At 35.0% G+C, this 19,793-nt stretch overlaps 1 pseudogene; it reads right to left on the reverse strand.

Annotated features, from left to right (window-relative positions):
* Window positions 1-18,807: 18,807 nt before the first annotated feature.
* LOC122475526 lies at window positions 18,808-18,910 on the reverse strand (annotated as a pseudogene).
* Window positions 18,911-19,793: the final 883 nt, after the last annotated feature.

The raw sequence follows: 19,793 nt of genomic DNA on the forward strand, positions 1-19,793 counted from the left end.
TTAGTTTTTTTTCCTATCATTATTAATAAGGATTTCCAGTAGGCTTCTATAGAAAAATCTTGGCTGGTAAAATATATAACATAAATACCTTGCATAGAAAGAAAATGACTTTAATTGGTGAGTGTACCTCTAATAGGGTTGGTTTTACTTGCCATGTCTAAACACTGCTTTGGACATTGTTCATAGGATTTTTTTCTGATGTTGCTTCAGCTATTAGGACATAATCCCTCAAACTTGCATTAGAGCTTTTTAATTTACAGTAGACTTTTACCAATACTGTCTCCCTTGATTCTCAGTACAGCAATGCATGGTAGGAGGAAGAGGTTTTATATTACATTTTTCAGTTTTATAGATAAGACCAAAGTTCAAATAGATGAGAAAATCACAAAGTCAGCTGTGAAGCCAAGATTCAAATTTAGGAAATCATATTTGCATTTCAACTTCTCCCCACTTACCTTCAATGCCACCTCCAAGTAATTCTCCTTATGACTGTCAGTTTGACTTTCTCAGGCTTTTTTTCATCTCTCCCAAAATCTGATGCCTTTTCCATCTCCAAAATTCTGTGACTTGCTGCCTGGGTTTTAACAAAAGATTTAGGGGGTTAATGCAAGTTATCTATCCACTTACCTAAACTATAACATGAAGCAGAAAAAAAGTGAGATAGTCCTTTGGAATATTGATTACTCCTGTGGTTTTTCATCTGCCTGCACATTTGAATTACCTGAGGAACTTTAAGAATAAATAATGATGTTGGATCAAACCTCCAGAGAGTCTGGGTTAATTGCTCTAGAGTTGGTGTCCAGACATGGGTATTTAAATCTTCCCAGATGATTCTAATATACATCAAGCATAGAAAACCAGGGGAAATTTCTTCTCTTCACCCCCTTTTGGAACCCATCTTCTTTTTTTTCCCTGCCAACTTTGAGAAGTGCCAGGTCTTCTCAAATATAATCAGAGTACTACATCTTGGACAACATTAATGGTGATCCTCTAAAATTTAGGGTCTAAATGAATTGTGTGTGTCTGTGTCTGTGTCTGTGTTTAGTCTACTCTGGGAGAAGGAGATCAATCATGGAGAAGGCTGCTGGGGCAAGTGATCATGGGCTTGAGACATTTCTAGCATACATCTATAACTACTAGAATATTGTCCACCCCTACCCAAAGGCAGTGATTTGATTTGTTTGGGCCACTGCGCTTTCCCTAGCGTGTTGGATGGTACATGGCACTTAGCAGTCACTCAACAAATATTACTAATGAATATGTCCCCAACATCCTCCTCACTCATCCTTAACTAGAGCTAAATGGAACCCCTTGAAGTTTGTTAGTAGAATCCCAGGTTTGGTGCCTAATCACATACTGTTTTTTCATGAGGATGACTTACCTCCCCATCTCTTCCTCTAGTCTATATCCTATCAACCTTTACTGCCTAGATTTAGTGAACTTCCTTCTACAAGCCTTTCTGGTTCTCCTTTGAACTATTATAGGTGATTATCTTTCTTTTGTGTGTCACTGTTACTTACCACTGCCTATCTTATATGCATTAGTTATTTATGTGTGTGTCTTCCTTCTAGTCATGATCAGTTTTATATTTGCACCCCTCTTAGTACACATGGAAAGCTCTCAACAAATATTAGCTTGAATGAATCACCATTGCTTCTGGTATCTTAGATTCCTACACTGCACATGGATGAGAGGTTAAATAGCATTCCATCATGTTTGATTTTGCTTTACGCTTTGTATTTTAAAAAACCACTTCCACATACAATATCTTATTGGTTTCTTAACACAACTCTGAACAATGAAACAGATGGATATTATAATTTTAAATGAAAAGAAACTGAGTCATAATGACGTTTGCATCATCTTTTCAATGTCACATGCCCTCAAAAATGGAGTGTGTATGGAGTGGCTCCATTTCCAGATCCTAGTTTACACAGCTTCACTAAAGAACAATGTGTTTTCCTCAGAATTGGGGTGTGCTAACCAGCATATTTGCTTTTGGTCTCCCATGGTCCACACCCCTCCAGCCAACTTACAAACCTAAGGTCACATTCCAGGTAAGACATGGAGAGTGATATAAACCTCTATGTTTTTAGGCAGAATACAGTTCAAGCAAGTCAGTTTTTTTTGTCCCTGTTGATGCCTTGTGCCTCATTATTACTCTTATTTCAGTGTGTCACGGCTTGTTTATTGTACTTCTCATGTAACCTTCACTTTGTTCATTAGATCAAAATCATACTAGAAAGGAGGGGGGTGTCCAGTATGAGTAGATGAAGAGCTAGGTGTTGAGAAGTACCACATTGAAAAGACCTGGTAGAAAAGCAATGAAAACCCAATGGTATGCAGCTTTCCAGCTGGTTTTCTGTGTATTTAAAAAAAAAAAAAACATTTAAACTCTTGCCCTTATTTATTCAGCAGTTTCTAAACACCAGTCAACACCGTGAACCTAGAGTGCAGAAATTCCCTTTGTTCATACATTTTAATCCAAAGGAATAAGCAAGAATCCATACTGAATGACCTGAGGTTTTGTTTTTTCATAAATATATAACCCAAGCATCAGTGAAAACATCATATTAGTCATGTGAGCAAGACTTACCATTGATTTATCTAAGATAGAACTAAATTATAGTTCTTGACAGCAAAAGGCACTTACACAGCTCTTCCTAATATGATTTAAATTTGATCATTACATATTTTTAATGATAATTTGTGAACATTTTGTTCAGCTTCAAGTGTACTTACTTTTTAAGGATAGAAATAAAAATTGTCAAAATTCTGGAAACAAAATAGTATTTTGGTTTATATAAGACATAGTTATAGTCAGAGCTGTGCTTGACTATACAGGATAAAGTAGCCTTATGTTACTTTTTTTCCATTTACATAAATATAGTTCAGAGAATATTACTAATGAAGTGGATGTGGGGTCACCTAGCCACCTTAGGAAAAGGTTACTACTTTATTTTAAGTAGCCCATCAATCATTATGAATTAATGTCGTATTCTAGGTGAAAGCACTAATCATAATAAATTCATTTTGTATTCATGAGGGTGTCAAATGTACACCCATAGGAGCCCCATGTCATTTGTCAGTATGGAAAGAAAAATTTAAATATGACCTATTCACGATCTCTTTGCTGTGGCTTATACCCAGATGCATGTTGTGGTGTTGATGGACATGTGATGCATGTGGGAGAAAAGCTGGAACCTTCACTAAGATTATTGGAAGTGGAATAAAATCTGTGTCAGTCAGGCTGCTGGCTGACATTTCCGTGTCCTCTGAGGGATGCCAGAGGGTCAAGGGGATGCCTGAGGGCAGGGCTGGGAGTGTGAATTCATGAGTCCAAAACACAGCTGCCTTATTTAACTCTCTACTTCTGAAGCCCACCTTCCTTTTGAGATAATAACCAGGCACCATTATTACCATCTTTACCCATTATAAAAGCAACGTAAGAGTTTTTTCTGGATGGTTTCTAGGCACAGAAAATTCAACAGGGCATTGAACATTGTAAAGAAAGGGTTTTTTTTTTCTCCCTCTTTTTTTGCCTACTGTTGGAAGTATTAGAACCTCTCCTTTCTCTCATTAAATCTAACTCCATGGGAAAAGGAGTAATCGAAATGCCAAATGAGTGAAATAGTAAGTGTCTAACATATATTTAGAAGTATATGTTTAAAATATATTTAGAAATTTAAAAATTTAGAAATTTCTAGTGAATGGAATGAATGTGTTAAATGCCTTGCTGATATTATTTTTATTGTTGTTATCATTATGGCTGATATTATCATCTCCATTTTGAAAAAGAGGAGTCTTAGTCATAGATTGGTTAAGTAACTTGCTGTGGTTTTATAGCCCAGAAGTGGTGGAATCACCATGTGAACCAGCATTCTCTTTGTGATTATAATAGTACCTGCTACATGAGATTGTTAGGAAAACTAAGTGCGGCTAGGAGTGCAAATTTCTCATCAGAGCGACTAATTAATGTTAGCTAATATGATTAATTATATGGTTTGGGGTAAGTACCCTCCCCTCCCCCAACTCATTGGGATTGTTTTCATCTGGAAGGAAAGACAGTGGACATGTGGCTCCTTTTCAGTTTGCTCTCATTGGCTCTGGTACCAAAGTAGCAATTAATGTCATAGTCAGAGATCCACCTCTGTCAAGACGCCCTTACTGCCCGTATTGCTCAGGTATTTCTGGGCTCTGTTATGTTCAAATCCCATGTCCCAAACTAAATAGTTCTCTGAACTTTACAAACCTCCTTACAGGTGGCAAATGGAGACTGCTGATGCTGCCTTGGGGCCCTTGAACCCCAGGGGCTTTCACTTCTTACACAGTTTCTCTATTTTTGGTACCAACAAAGAGCCCCTTGCACAGCATTTTTACCTTGAGGCCCAAATGGATGATACGAACACCATGGAACTCCTTTCTCTATCTCATCATACTTTTCTTCCTTTCCACCAACAACTTTGATGAGAGAGAAAGACTTGTATCAGAAGAGTAGGATTCAAAAACAATGGAACTTCAGAACTTCACTCTGCTAATTTTAGAAACCTTTTCATGCTCACTCCTCTTCCAAAGATTTAATAGTAGAGAACTAACCTGAGGCAGTCTATGTGTAAGAGTTCATTTCTCTAGCAAAAATGTCCTATGAAGTATTAGATCAAATGAGAGAAAGTGGGGCTCAAAGGACTTGTCAAATGGCTAGACATATGATTATTAGTTCTTTTTAAACCCAGCTTTGCCACTGAAATTTCTAACTGACTTTGGTGAAGATATGTACTCATGCTCTTTCCCAACCAGGTAGAAATGACTCCCACTCACATTTATGGGTATCCAAATGACATTTCATACTCATTTGACCTTCCTGGACTCTTTTCTTGGTTTAGTCTTTACCTAATAATTTAAATCTTAATTGTATTCTGATTTTTATTTGTTATTGTCTAGTATTATAGATTACAAATTCTTATAAAGTGTGGCATATTTCTTAATTTAAAAAGCAGCCTGGTGTGATGGAGGGAACACTGAAATTTCTCTCAAGGGTAGTGTAAAAGTTTTCAAATGGAGAAGTAACTTCATCAGTAGGTAACAAACTTAGGGAGTTTTGACTGACACCAAGATTTCTATATGGGGAGACCATAGTGTGACATTCATGCAACATTTTTGAATGACTCGTTTTGAAGGATGCAGGCACTGACCTTGATGAAACAATATATTCCACATATTGTTCATTCCATTTATGATATGTAAATGTCTGATGGCTGGTGAGGTTGTTGATAAGAAGAGCTCTGTAAACAATTCCATGTATTTATCAAAAGAAGATGAAACAGAGAGGAATGAGATATTTTATTCAAGCCAATGCTTACACTTTGTACATTAGCTCAAGCAAAGAGCAATTTGTATAAAATTCCTCTTGTATTTGTTTCATATAAGTAGACTCTCTACTTGTATATTCTGTGAATCAGATTGATTGATAACAAAACTCTTTAATATACCTTAAAGCATCCAGTTAAAGCACAAAGTTTGCTTAAGATTATGGATTTTAAGATACTAATATCTGAGTATCAGTTCTTACCTTTTTGAAGTTACATACTGTAGCAGCCAGGATACTGGAAACTAAAGAATAACCTACTGAATTGGTTTAACTGAAGATATTTTAGTAAAGATAGTATTTAAGAGGTGTGAACATAATTAAAATAAGCAACAATAGAGGGTGAAGCATCCTGAGACAAGTAACAATAAAAAGACATTACCACTTCTAAGCTTGAATGGAAGGAATGATGTATCCAGAATTGGGGAGGAGGGGCTGCCTAATAGTAATTAGGATCATACAGGAACACTGCCATTGCCAAGGCCAGAACTGAGGGCTTGAAATCTTAGAGACGAGCATGACATAAGGAAGTGTCAGACACTTCATGATTCTGAATTCTTAAGTAGGGAAAGAGGCTATGGAGCTAAACAGAAAACTACTGGAAAACAGAGTGGAATATTTAGCAATTTCATGGTTTTGAGGAAATCAGAACTTAAGTTCAACATCCATCAGGCTCAGTTGGGACCCCTAAAGAACTATATCCTAAGAATGAGTGTGAACCAGATGTGGACGAATCTCTTTAAAAACTGTAACTCAGTCTTGCATCCTGACTAAGTTAAGGTAATTATCCAGAGAATAGAGTAAAAGCTCTCTGAAGTAACATAAAATCATCTAGATCCTCTACAATTATTAAAACAAAATGTCTAGAGGGGCGCCTGGGTGGCGCAGTCGGTTAGGCGTCCGACTTCAGCCAGGTCACGATCTCGCGGTCCGTGAGTTCGAGCCCCGCGTCGGGCTCTGGGCTGATGGCTCAGAGCCTGGAGCCTGTTTCCGATTCTGTGTCTCCCTCTCTCTCTGCCCCTCCTCCGTTCATGCTCTGTCTCTCTCTGTCCCAAAAATAAATAAACGTTGAAAAAAAAAATTAAAAAAAAAATGTCTAGCATTCACTAAAATTACCAGGCATACCAAGAAAGAAAATCAAGAGAAAAGGCAAATGAACCATTTGTTGGGATTATTGAACACATACTTAAAATAATGTATTATTAAAATGCTGAAAAAAATAAGCAACAAAGTGAAAATGAAAAATGCAACCAAGACAATGGAACTTACTTAAGAACCAAATAAAAATACAGAATTGAAAAATGAAATAATAAAATTTATGATGACTTTAATAGCTGATTGGAAGCATTAGAAAAAGAGAGCATTAGTTATTGAGACTAAGTCATTAGAAAATACCTGGACTGAAGCATGGAAAGGAAAAAGAATAAAAGTGCAGAAAAGATGATTTGAGACATATGAGGCAAAATGTCTGACATGTAGTGGAGTCCCAGAAGAGAAAGAGAATAGAGCGGAAGCAATATGTAAAGGAGGTAATTGGTTGAGAATTTTCCAAAACAGGTTGAAGACATTCAAGTCAGAGATTTAAGAAGTACTATAAATCCAAATTAGAATAAATGTTTGCATTTATAGGTGTAAATGTACACCTAGCATATCTTACTGAAGTTGTTGAAAACCAAAGGCAAAGAGAGCTAGAAAATAATATGATTATCTTTAAAGTGCTACCTAGGGGGAAAAGTTCCACCAACTTAGAACTTTACATTCACTGAAAATACCCTTTAAAAATGATAGTGATATAAAGACATTTACAGAAAACAAAACTGAAAATTTTCATCTCTTCAGATCTGTATTAATTGAAAATCAAAAGGAAGTCTTTAAGAAGAAAAAAATGAACTCAAAGTGAAACAGAATTGCAGGAAGGAACGAAAAGTAACAGAAAGTGAAAATATGTAGACAGATATATATTAATATCATCTGAACATAACAGCACTAATGTCCTTTGGGGGTCTACATCTATTGCAGAATTAAGATATATAACAACATTAAAGAAGGGAGCAATGGGCTGATGATGGCCCAGAGCCTGGAGCCTGCTTCCGATTCTGTGTCTCCCTCTCTCTCTGCCCTCCCCCGTTCATGCTCTGCCTCTCTCTGTCTCAAAAATAAATAAACGTTAAAAAAAAAAAGAAGGGAGCAATGGAACAAATGGAGTTGAAGTGTTTTAAAGCCCTAACATTGTCTGGGAACTGGTAAAATTAATAATTTATATTAGACTGACATAAATGAAGGTGTGTGTCACAATCCGTAGGGTAACCATTAAAATAATAGTGAAAGATTGGGGCACCTGGGTGGCTCAGTCGGGTAAGCGTCCAACTTCAGCTCAGGTCATGGTCTCATAGTTCATGAGTTCGAGCCCCAAGTCGGGCTCTGTGCTGACAGCTCAGAGCCTGAAGCCTGCTTCTGATTCTGTGACTCCCTCTCTCTCTCCCTCTCCCCTGCCCATGCTCTGCCTTTCTCTGTCTCTCAAAAATAAGTAAATGCTTAAAAATTAAAAAAAAATAGTGAAAGATTGTATTATTAATTAGCTAATAGATGGGGAAAATGGAATAATAAAGACATGGATTCATCCAAGAGAAGAAAAGCAAGAAGAGAGTATGAAAGAATACAATATAGGTGGGACAAACAGAAAACAAGTAAGATGGTAGGTATTAAATAAGATGTATCTGTAATTGTATTAAGTGTAATACAAATATTTTTCTTTTTTTTTAATTTTTTAATGTTTATTTATTTTTGAGAGACAGAGCGCGAGCAGGGGAGGGGCAGAGAGAGAGTGAGACACAGAATCTGAAGCAGGCTCCAGGCTCTCAGCTGTCAGCACAGAGCCCGACTGGGGGCTTAAACACACAAACCGTGAGATCATGACCTGAGCTTAAGTACAACCCTTAACCGAGTGAGCCACCCAGGTGCCCCAATACAAATATTTTTCAAACTGAGAGTTAAAACCATGTTGTTTACAGGAGTCATGCCTTAAATATAGCACATCGTATGATGGGAAGTAAAAGAATGTCAAGATACATGCCATGCAAACAATAATGTAAAGAAAGTAAAGTGTAACTATACAAATATCTAACAAGGTAGATTTTAGGATAAGAAGCATTACTACAGATAAAGAGAGACATTTAATGTTGATAAAAATTTAGTATACCAGGATGATAGAATTCTAAATTTATATGCATCTAACAACATAGTATCAATATACATAAAGCAAGAAATGACAGAACCAAAAATAGAGACAAGTGCACAGTTACAGGGAGAGACTTTAACACACTTCTTTTATAAATTAAATAAGCAAGTAAAAAGTTAGTAATGATATAGAAAATTTGAAATTTAAATAGATGTCAGTTCTGCTTCCTTCATAAGCAATATAAAAAGTCTTCATAGTATTTTGACTTGAACAGCATGACCAAAATGTAAATCTGGGGACATCTTCATGGAAGAAATTCTCTTGCCAAATTTTGGGGTTTCCCATTTAAACAAACCAAAGCTTTGAAACACTCATTAAAATTTTCCTTCAGATAAGCTTTTAGATAGTCTACATTTTGAGGAATAGCAGTGATAAATCTTGTCTCTTCCATTTTGTCAGATATTTCATTATCATGAAAAAAAACAGGCTGAATTTCAGAATCAATGAGTATTATCCTCAGATATCCCTTCTTTTCTCTGTATACTATCACAATATTGTGTGGCACATAAACATACTGATGATCTCACTTATCATTTATGTTTGCCTGTGTTTTGAGGATACATATAATATGCTAATTGTTTATCTCTATGAAAGTACCTTGAAATGCTTCTGGGTTTGAATTTTATTTGCTGTTGGGTTGTTATTTTTATCATTTTATTATTGTCATTATCATACTTTAACAGATGAAACGTCAGGAAAACATATATTTGGACTTAACGACAGGGAATATATTCTTTATTCAAGAGTATATTTAAATTAGTGGTGATTAGAATGAGTAATGTGGGTTATAAGTTCAACTCTGAAATAACTCCTAACCCTGGTTTTTTAATATCCTATCACACCTCCAGTTAGCTCAAGAGATATGAAGATCTATTGAAAAATTCTCAGGGATTACTTATGTGAAACTTATTTTAACTTAAATATCATTTAGCATGTTTATGGTAGCTAATTTTGGGAGGGTTATGAATTTTGGGAAACAATAATAGGGTTTAATACAATGGCATATCTTTATATTTGCATTATTACAAAACCAAGGAAAATAATGGACTTAGTCTCCTTATGCTTCTAGGACCTTCCCCTCTGTTTTCCAGATGCAATGTAAAGAAATATTTAATACGGTATCATTCACTATAATTAAACTCCACAAAAGCTAAGGAGTTATGCATTTTCTGAAAAAGGCTGTGATTGGGGGATACATTTACTTGATAATAATAAAATTAAGATTGTGATTCAAAGGAAATTAGAGAAAGCAAAGTATAAAATATTCCTCTTACTAAAAAAAGAACAAATGAGAATATCACTATAAAATTATTAGTCATTTGCAGAAAATAAATTTGGTCTCTATAATAAAAAATAAATTTATTATTTAGTGAGCTAAATTTAAACCACAAGAATATATTTTCTCGGGGCGCCTGGGTGGCGCAGTCGGTTAAGCGTCCGACTTCAGCCAGGTCACAATCTCACGGTCCGTGAGTTCGAGCCCCACGTCGGGCTCTGGGCTGATGGCTCAGAGCCTGGAGCCTGTTTCCGATTCTGTGTCTCTCTCTCTCTCTGCCCCTCGCCCGTTCATGCTCTGTCTCTTTCTGTCCCAAAAATAAATAAACGTTGAAAAAAAATTTTTTTAAATAAAGAATATATTTTCTCTGTAATGTGTCTGGAATTTGTCCAGTTATTTGGTTGATTTTGTATCCAAATATATGTTTACAGGTATTCAAATATGTTTTTATATTTTTTGAAAACCCAAGTATCTAATATCCCTTAAAATTTCTGAGTAAAGAATATATTCTGTATTTTCCATAATTAAAAATTTATCCATATTTACCTGGCAGTTTAGTTCTTTTCTGTCTGAACTACATGCTTTTGAGATGACATAGATTTAAACTGCAGCCAAAAATGGGTGATGGGCATAAAGGAAGGTGCTTGTTGGGATGACTACTGGGTGTTATACATAAGTGATGAATCACTAAATTCTACTCTTGAAACCAATACTACACTATATGTTAACTAACTTGAATTTAAATAAAATAATTTGGGGAAAAAAACACTAAACTGCAGCCAAAACAACAACAACAACAACAACAATAACAACAACAACTAAACAGGATTAGTGCAAAATTTCTGGTACTTCAGTGAGCAAAATGCAATAAATTCTAAATATGTTTCCTGATTTTTATGTGATTTTTCTTAAAGCCCATAATGTTAAAAGTCACTCATCAGGGAAATACAAATCAAAGCCACACTGAGATACCACCTTATGCTGGTCAGAGTGGCTAAAATGAACAAATCAGGAGACTATAGATGCTGGCAAGGATGTGGAGAAACGGGAACCCTCTTGAATTGTTGGTGGGAATGCAAACTGATGCAGCCTCTCTGGAAAACAGTGTGGAGGCTCCTCAGAAAATTAAAAATAGAACTACCCTATGACCTAACAATAGCACTGCTAGGAATTTACCCAAGGGATACAGGAGTGCTGATGTATAGGGGCACATGTACCCCAATGTTTATAGCAGCACTTTCAACAATAGCCAAATTATGGAAAGAGCATAAATGTCCATCAACTGATGAATGGACAAAAAAGATGTGGTTTATATATACAATGGAATACTACTTGGCAATAGAAAGAATGAAATCTGGCCATTTGCAGCAACGGGGATGGAATTGGAGGGTATTATGCTAAGTGAAATAAGTCAATCAGAGAAAGACAGATACCATATGTTTTCACTCATATGTGGATCTTGAGAAACTTAACAGAAGACCCTGGGGGAGTGGAAGGGGGAAAAAGTTACAAACAAAGAGGGAGAGAGACAAGCCATAAGAGACTCTCAAATACAGAGAACAAACTAAGGGGTGATGGGGGATGGGGGAAAGGGGAAAGTGAGGAGGGTACTTGTTGGGATGAGCACTGGGTGTTGTATGGAAACCAATTTGACAATAAATTATATTTAGAAAAAAGTTACACAATTAAAACAATAAGATCATAAGAGATTATCTAAGCCAGGGGCATTTTTTTTTTTGTAAGGGCCAGATAGTAAATCGTTTTGGTTTTGCAGTCCATATATCTCCCTTGCTGCTACTCAGCTCTATCGTTGAGCACAAAAGCAGTCATAGATGTAACATAAATGAATAGGCAGGCCTATGTTCAATAAAACTTTATTTGCAAGAAAAGGCAGTGTACTGTATTTGGTTTGTAGGTCATATTTTGCCAACTCCTGAAAGTCAACAACATCTGGTCAGTTACTTCACTAATCATGTATTGTAATGCCATGTCCTGTGGTAGTCACTTGTGGTAGTCACTGGAGATACAGAAATGTACTTGACTTGGTTCTTGCAATAAAAGAACTTTCAGACTGGTAGAAGATGTACATATAAATAAATAAGTGTCATATATTGTTTTGGATAGCATGGCAGTGATACACAGAGATCAGGAGAGAGAGAGAATTCTTGATTTAAGTGCATAGTAAAAATTTCTTCAGATACACAAGAGGAGGAATGGCATTTTGGGAAGGTGATATTGTGATATGTTACAGAGGCTTGAAAGAGTTTGGCAAATTTGAATACTGAATAATGATTTGGTATGGTATGGGAAATAGCACAAAGAAATGAATCTGGAAAGAAATGAATTTGATCTCCAGGCTCCTTGAGAGTCTAAGAACACTGGATTTCTTACTGGGGCAGTGGGGACAACCAAAAGATTTTAATCTAGGATAAAGAGTGATCTTATTTGTATTTTCAAAAGATACTCTTGGCAGAGTTGGGAATGATAGAACAGAAAAAAGTAAGACTCGAGGCAAGGAAACCAAGTCATGGAGTGTATATATAGTGTATATATACCCTAATTATGAGGGTTAGAACCAAGATGAGAACTGTGTGCATAGCATTTTATTGAGTGTATTTTCCTGCCAGGTTTTATGTCTGCCAGAGAAGGAAGTGTCAGTCTACAAAATGATTGAAATATTTCAAGAATAATTTAAAGGAAATTCCTTACTATCATAAAATGTGAATGAAAATATGCCCTTGATGGGCAATACGGTTATTATATTATGGTGTTTCTTTATTCTTTTTAACTGTTTATTTTTTAATTTAAATATTTATTTAAATTTAATTTAAATATTTATTTATTTTGAGAGAGAGAGAGAGAGCACATGCACGCATGCACAAGCACGAGTGTGAGAGGGGCAGAGAGAGAGGGAGGGAGAGAATCCCAAGCAGGCTCTGTCAGCACAAAGTCCAACATGGGGCTCAAGCTCACAAATCACTCTATCATGCATGACCTGAGCCGAAATCAAGAGTCAGTGGCTTAAGTGACTGAGCGACCCAGGCTCCCCTGTTATGATATTTCAAGCACTTGGTTAAGAATCATAAAATGTGATTTCTAATCTCAGCTTTATACTTAAAGTCAGATATATTCAGACATAATCCCTAATCTTTCTGAGACTCCGTTTCCTTTTTGGATAAAATTAAATATTCTGTCTTCTTTTCAAGATGATTTTTTTTCTTTTTTTGGGGAGGGGGTTGGGTGGGGTGGGAAGAATACCTTTCCTTCCAGGACTGTAGGGAAAAACACTTTAATGATTGTGCAATCATTTTCAAATTATATTTTATAATTCAATGGTAAGTTATTATTACAATAGGAAGACAGCAATGAAGAGAATTAATTACTCTTCATTCCCTCATCTACAACAGATAGGGCAGAGATCAGAGACTATTAATGTGTTGGCAGAAGTTCACACCTACTACAATTTTAGCCAGCTCAGAAAACCAGATCCATGGAAAAGGAAGCCCAGAGGATCCCATGAAATTAATGATCCTTGTAAATGGCCCACCCTATGCTTTCAGGCTCCTGACATTTTATCTATGTGTGAGCGCATGCATGCACTCCCACACATCACACATGCACAGTGCACTTAAGATCTCGTTCTTCATGTACACTCTTATTGTTAATGCTGTTTGCAATCTCCATAGATGTACATGCAACTTAAAGGTTTGAAATGTAGCCAGAGTGTCAACATTTTCTTCTTTTCCTTTTTTTGTTTTTCTGACTCTGCAGCCCCTATTTGATTCAGCTTGCTTGGATTCACACAGACACATATACATAACTATAACACGTACAGTTTCATACATACACAAAATGTCAATGAAACTCACATAGCAGTCTTAATACGCACAATACACAAATACACTGCAACACACAAACATATGCAGCGCATATACTCAGTATCATACCACACATGCATGGGTTAATACATAGCTACTACATAGACAAACACATAACACATACAAATAATATACACTACACAGAAAATAGATGTAACACAAACAAAACTGACAGACCAGCATGTACACAACACATCAATGATTGAGTTTCCCAAATACCAGTTGTTCATTTATCGCTTTCATAATATTTGCTTTATTTACATATCACCTAAGCATTTATTTACCTAATATTTTATATTACTTACACTGCTTGCACTTTAGAATATTTTTATCTATTTTTTCCTGCTCTTCCTTTTACTTAATTATGCTTGAGAAACTTTTCATTATTTTTACATTTTTACCTCATCAAATATATGTGACAAAAGTGTTGGTGTACATCCATTGTATATGAAAATGTTGATTGTTCTAACTTCAGTGGGTTGATCTATTCACACAGCTCTCTCTTTATAATTTATGGAGAAAGATTTTAAAAGACAAGGGTTATATTAATATGAGAAGGCACATCAGAGATTAGCTAGGTCAGTCCTCTATATTATGCCAATGTTATTTCTGCCCTAAACAGCTAATGCTAAGAATAGCAACTTTATCAATAACATTGGTAACACTTTTGGAAATCATCTATGATAGCCTATCAGTTTACAGAAGGCAAATTGTCAGGTTGATATGGCTGCTCTGTACATGATAAGTTTCAGTATGCTCAAAGGAAGAGTCTATGAATGAATGTATAACTTACTAAAATATAATTTGTGATACCAAAAAGAATGAAATCTTGCCATTAGCAACAACATGGATGGAGCTAGAGTGTATTCTAACCGAAATGAGTCAGAGAAAGATAAATATCATATGATTTCTCTCATATGTGGAATTTAAGAAACAAAACAGATGAACATAGGAGAAGAGGGGAAAAAGAGAGAGATACTTAACTATAGAGAACAAATTGAAGATTGATGGAGGGGAGATGGGTGGGGGATGGGCTAAATAGGTGATGGGCATTAAGGAGGGCACTTGTTGGGATGAGTACTGAGTATTATATGTGGATGATGAATCACTAAATTCCACTCCTGAGACCAATACTCCACTATATGTTAAATAACTTGAATTTAAATAAAAATTTGAAAAAAAAATCTGTGGTAATCACATAAAAAATGGAAAATATATATAAAGGTATAATTAAAAAAAGTGTAATTAATCTTACTACTTAGAAACAACATCATTGTTCTAGAAGTAAGTTTACTGACATGTACATTTTTACTGCTTTGGGAACATATAGCACAATTGTCTTTCAGAATATATAAGCCAATGTATACTCCTCATAGCATTGAGCATAGTCTAGCCCATCCTATTTAGGATTGAATATTGCTATTAAAAGTCATCTTTACCATAAATTGCCTTCGTTTTTTTCATATATTGCCTTTTAAGTTAGATTTTCTACTTAAATATTTTCTAGGTTTACTCTTTGATCATATTTATTTGCATTGACCTTCAGTTTTGAGAAGAAATACCTATTATAATTTAGTACAATCCTTAAAATGAATTAACACTCTGAGGAAGGGAAAGTCTTAATCTTATGATTTCCTTCTGTGGAGAAATCTTTCCTGTAGCATCTGATATCCAAAATCATGTTGTTTAAAGGGGGGAAAAGATGGTCGCTTAATAGCTAACTTCATATCCCAAGTAAGCAAGCTCTTCCATTCTCAAAGTAAAGTTTTGACAAGATATTTGAAAAGACAGAGGTATTCTCATATTTCAGTTAAAGCAAATTTATTTTTTTTAGTGCTTGGTTTGTAGACCTTCTTTGAGAAGTTTTTGGTGCAGTGACTTCTGATAACATTAGGGTTGCTACAAATCCTTTTGCGCAAGGCAGAATGAGTATATCTTGTGATCCACCTGTTCATACTACTTTCTACAAGACATGAAGGACTGCCTTTGAGTTTGATGTATAATAAATACAAAACTACACATACACACAGATACAAGTTCTCAGATGGAATACTGTGCTAATTGGTTAATATGCCTTAATGACATATCAGTGGAAATTAATTATGGATACTGCTTTATACATGTAGTTTTTCCAAACACTATACCTCATAAGCATGTAGAGACCATTGGTAATGAGTTTCAGATGAATATAACTTTTATATTTCCCAGTTATTTTTTCCACACATCAGATTCATTTAAAAGATGCATTCTTTTATAAAACATGCATTTAATTTCAGTTGCATCAAAATAACATCCTTTTAAGAATATGTGGAGAGTTCCAGATTCATAATTAATTTTTAAGTGTATATAAATCCATTAAAAGAAAAACTTACTCTAGGCAAATGACACCAAGATGAGTAATGCTTACATGAAACAGTTTTCTGGGGAAATATACAAATTACTAAGCATTCAAGGTATTTTAAAAAGTTTAGCATTTAACATTGAGTCCTTTTTTTTTTTCTTGAAGAATAAATTTTCTTGGTAATCTTAGTTCATCTTAGTGATACTTAGATAAATTTGCGGCCAAACAGGTTTATATCAGAATGTTAAGAGACTAAAGCATTAGTGGGATTGGGCAGGTTACTTTTTTTTTTTTCAACGTTGTTTTTTTTTTTTTTTTTAATTTATTTTTGGGACAGAGAATGAACGGGGGAGGGGCAGAGAGAGAGGGAGACACAGAATCGGAAACAGGCTCCAGGCTCCGAGCCATCAGCCCAGAGCCTGACGCGGGGCTTGAACTCACGGACCGCGAGATCGTGACCTGGCTGAAGTCGGACGCTCAACCGACTGCGCCACCCAGGCGCCCCAGGGCAGGTTACTTTTAAGTTCCTCTTCAGTTTCATCAGCCTCTGGTTAATATACTTATATAATTTATTAATAAAGAGCCTTCAGATCATAAGAAAGGTACTGTCCTTGATTTTGAGAAATCACTTAAAAACGTAATGCAAAAAACATTCTTCTAGAAGCCTCTAGCAGGATGTCCAGTGGTACATACTCTGACAGGCCCTTCTGTTGTAATACAATCAGGTCCTGCATCAAAACAGATGTCATAATATAGTCTTAGGCTTGCAGAAACTAAACAAAAACTCCAAGGGTCAGTAACCCTCAAAATAGGCAAACAAAGGGAAAATTATCTGCTGAAAGCCCAGAGGGAGCATAGGTTAACACAAATGCTGATGTGCCACTCTGGCATTAAACCAGGATCAACGGAGGGGGCTAAAGAAATCTCAGATTGGCAGTAGCCTTGGATCCTGGAGAAAGTAAAAGGTAATTCTTCTTGGAAGAAAACATCTCCAAGTTAAGCCTTCCAGGATTTTCATTTTCTGCTGAGGAGTTTCATTCTCTAGGATCAACCAAATACAAATCCACAATCAAGGATTATTAAATGCACAACATAAAAGCCACCACAAGGGATAGTCAGCAAAAATAACAAATCCCTAAATTTCTCAAATATTGAAATGATTAAATACAGAATAAAATGTAACTATGCATGAGATGTCTAAACAAATAAAAATAGAATAAAAAAATGAACAAGTAACACAACTCCATAAGGACAACCATAAATGAAAAAAAATAGCACTTTTATGAATAAAAACTTTTCACAATTGAAATTTAAAAACCCAATCATAAGATTAAACAACAGGTTATACACAGGTAAAGGGAAAATTTTTGAATTGGAAGATTGATCTGGAGAAAAATATACCACGGTGCAGAAAGACACAGAAATGACAATATGAAAGAAAGGTTAAGAGATATGAAAGATTATATGTGAAGTCACAATAAATATGTAGTTGGAGTCCCAGAGTAAGAAAATAGAAACAAGTAAGAGGAAATATATAAACAGCCAAAGGTCAGTTCATGTTTATGGAGTTATAAGATTTCCAATTTCTTTGAACTGAGGACCCTCATTACCAGTTTGTCATTAATGTTTTTATTGTAATGGCATATTATGGGTTTTAGTTGGATATTGCACTTTCATCTCATGATGCCAACTGAATAGCAATGGCAGGCAGTAGAACATTTTCTGGAAACTAGGACTACACTGAGTGGGGTAAATGGCCATTAATAACTTAACCTGTACATAGAAGTGATTTGCAAACTATATATATTTCACTGAACCCAAATTAAGTGTCACCTTGTCCTAAGGCAGATCCCTCAAGTGCCTGCAGCTTCTCTAGTGCTATCCAAATGTAAAGAAAGGAAAATTGAGGTGGAGATAGACAATAACCTCAGCTGATTGTGGTTAAATATCTTATTTTGAAAATTCACAACATATATGAACATTTGGACATAACGCTGATCCCCCTTTCAGAGATTTGGGAATCATCCATGCAAGTTAAGTACCCTAAAACTGAAGCCTCATTGATTTCATTTTTAAATCCACTTCTTTGCCAAAAATCTCTACAGTTAAAGGAAATACAATTATATCAAGTCAAATATATAAAAAGAAACTCACAGATACTTTGAAAGGAAAAAAAAATCTTAAATAGCTAGAGGAAATAAATCCTCTATTACCTACAAAAAAAATAACAATTAGACACGATAGACTTCTCAATAGGAACAACAAAATTCTGAAAACAGTGGAATAATATGTTAAAAGGATGAGAGGAAATACTGTGAAATTAAAATTATGTACACAATGAGGCTACTTTTTAAACTGAGAAAGGATTTTTTTCTGAGAAATTAAAACTAAAATAGTTTACACCAACAAATCTTTTCTAAAGGAACTTTAAAAAATGTACCCCAGGAAGAATAAAAACCTCAGAAAAAAGTTTTAGGGGCAATAAGGAAAGACATTGCAAGGAAACTGATAAACACATATATACAAATATACAAATAAAGAAGTATTTTCCAATATTTCTGATAAGAAAGAGAGCTGAAATAGTGAACCAAAAAACCATGTGAATTTAGATGGTTACTAAGTGTTCAAAGGTACTTAGATTTTCAGGAGAATGCATCAAGATATTAATTTACTTTAGAATTCATTGAAAAAATATATAATCACTTTCTAGGAGAATAAAATAATTTTAAACATACCTGCATCTAATAACATAGCTTTAAACTGATAAGAACAGATACTACACTTGATCTTAGCCAAAAGGCCGAGAAGCGATAATAATAACATAGCTTTAAAATATGTAAATAAAAAATTCATAGGAATACAGGAAGAATTCACCACCATTTTTAAAAAGTTTAACAAATGTTTCTCAATAGTTCATAGGTCAAGAAGACAGGAGCAAGGAAAGTTGTAGAAGAGTTGAACAACACAAGTACTAAGCTTAATTTAATAGTTGTATATAGAATCCCACACTTAGCAGGATTATGAGTTTTCTTTTTCCTCGGTCATACATAGAAATTTTACCAAATTTGACTCTGTACCAACCATGAAATAAGTCTTAATACTTCCAAAGAATAGAAATTATACAGACTATGTTCTGTGAGCACATTGTAATTAAGTTGGAAGTGTATAAGAAAACGTTAAAATTAAAAAAAATGGAATTGCAAAACACCTATAAAGAATGTGAGACAAAAAGCAATCATACTGAAACATTTAAAATACTTCTAAGTGAATAATAAATTGTTACTTAAAACCTGTAGAATACAGTTTAAGAGATACTCAGAAACATATAGTGTGAAATGCCACATTAGTAGAGAAAAATGTCTACAAATTGATAGGATTAGCATCTGAAAGACATTAAAGAAAAAAGAGTAACACAATCTTAGATGAATGTAGCTGTAAACATCTTTGCTTTTCTCCTTCCAAAATGATACAAAAGGAACGAAGAGAATTCTGACCCCATTCTTCTATACAAAAATTACTTTAAAACATCTTTTTTAAAAGTAAGAAACATGAATTCATACAATGAAAACCATGTAAAAGCTGTTGAAGTTGTGCAGAAACTGCATAGCGGAGATAAAGAGAAAGAACATATTCGATGGTGAAGTTCTAGTGGCAGCAGATCCCTAAAAGAACCAACAAAAAATATACCTGCAGAA

The sequence above is a fragment of the Prionailurus bengalensis genome, chromosome D4 (assembly GCF_016509475.1).
Source record: "Prionailurus bengalensis isolate Pbe53 chromosome D4, Fcat_Pben_1.1_paternal_pri, whole genome shotgun sequence".
Taxonomy (NCBI): Eukaryota; Metazoa; Chordata; class Mammalia; order Carnivora; family Felidae; genus Prionailurus; species Prionailurus bengalensis.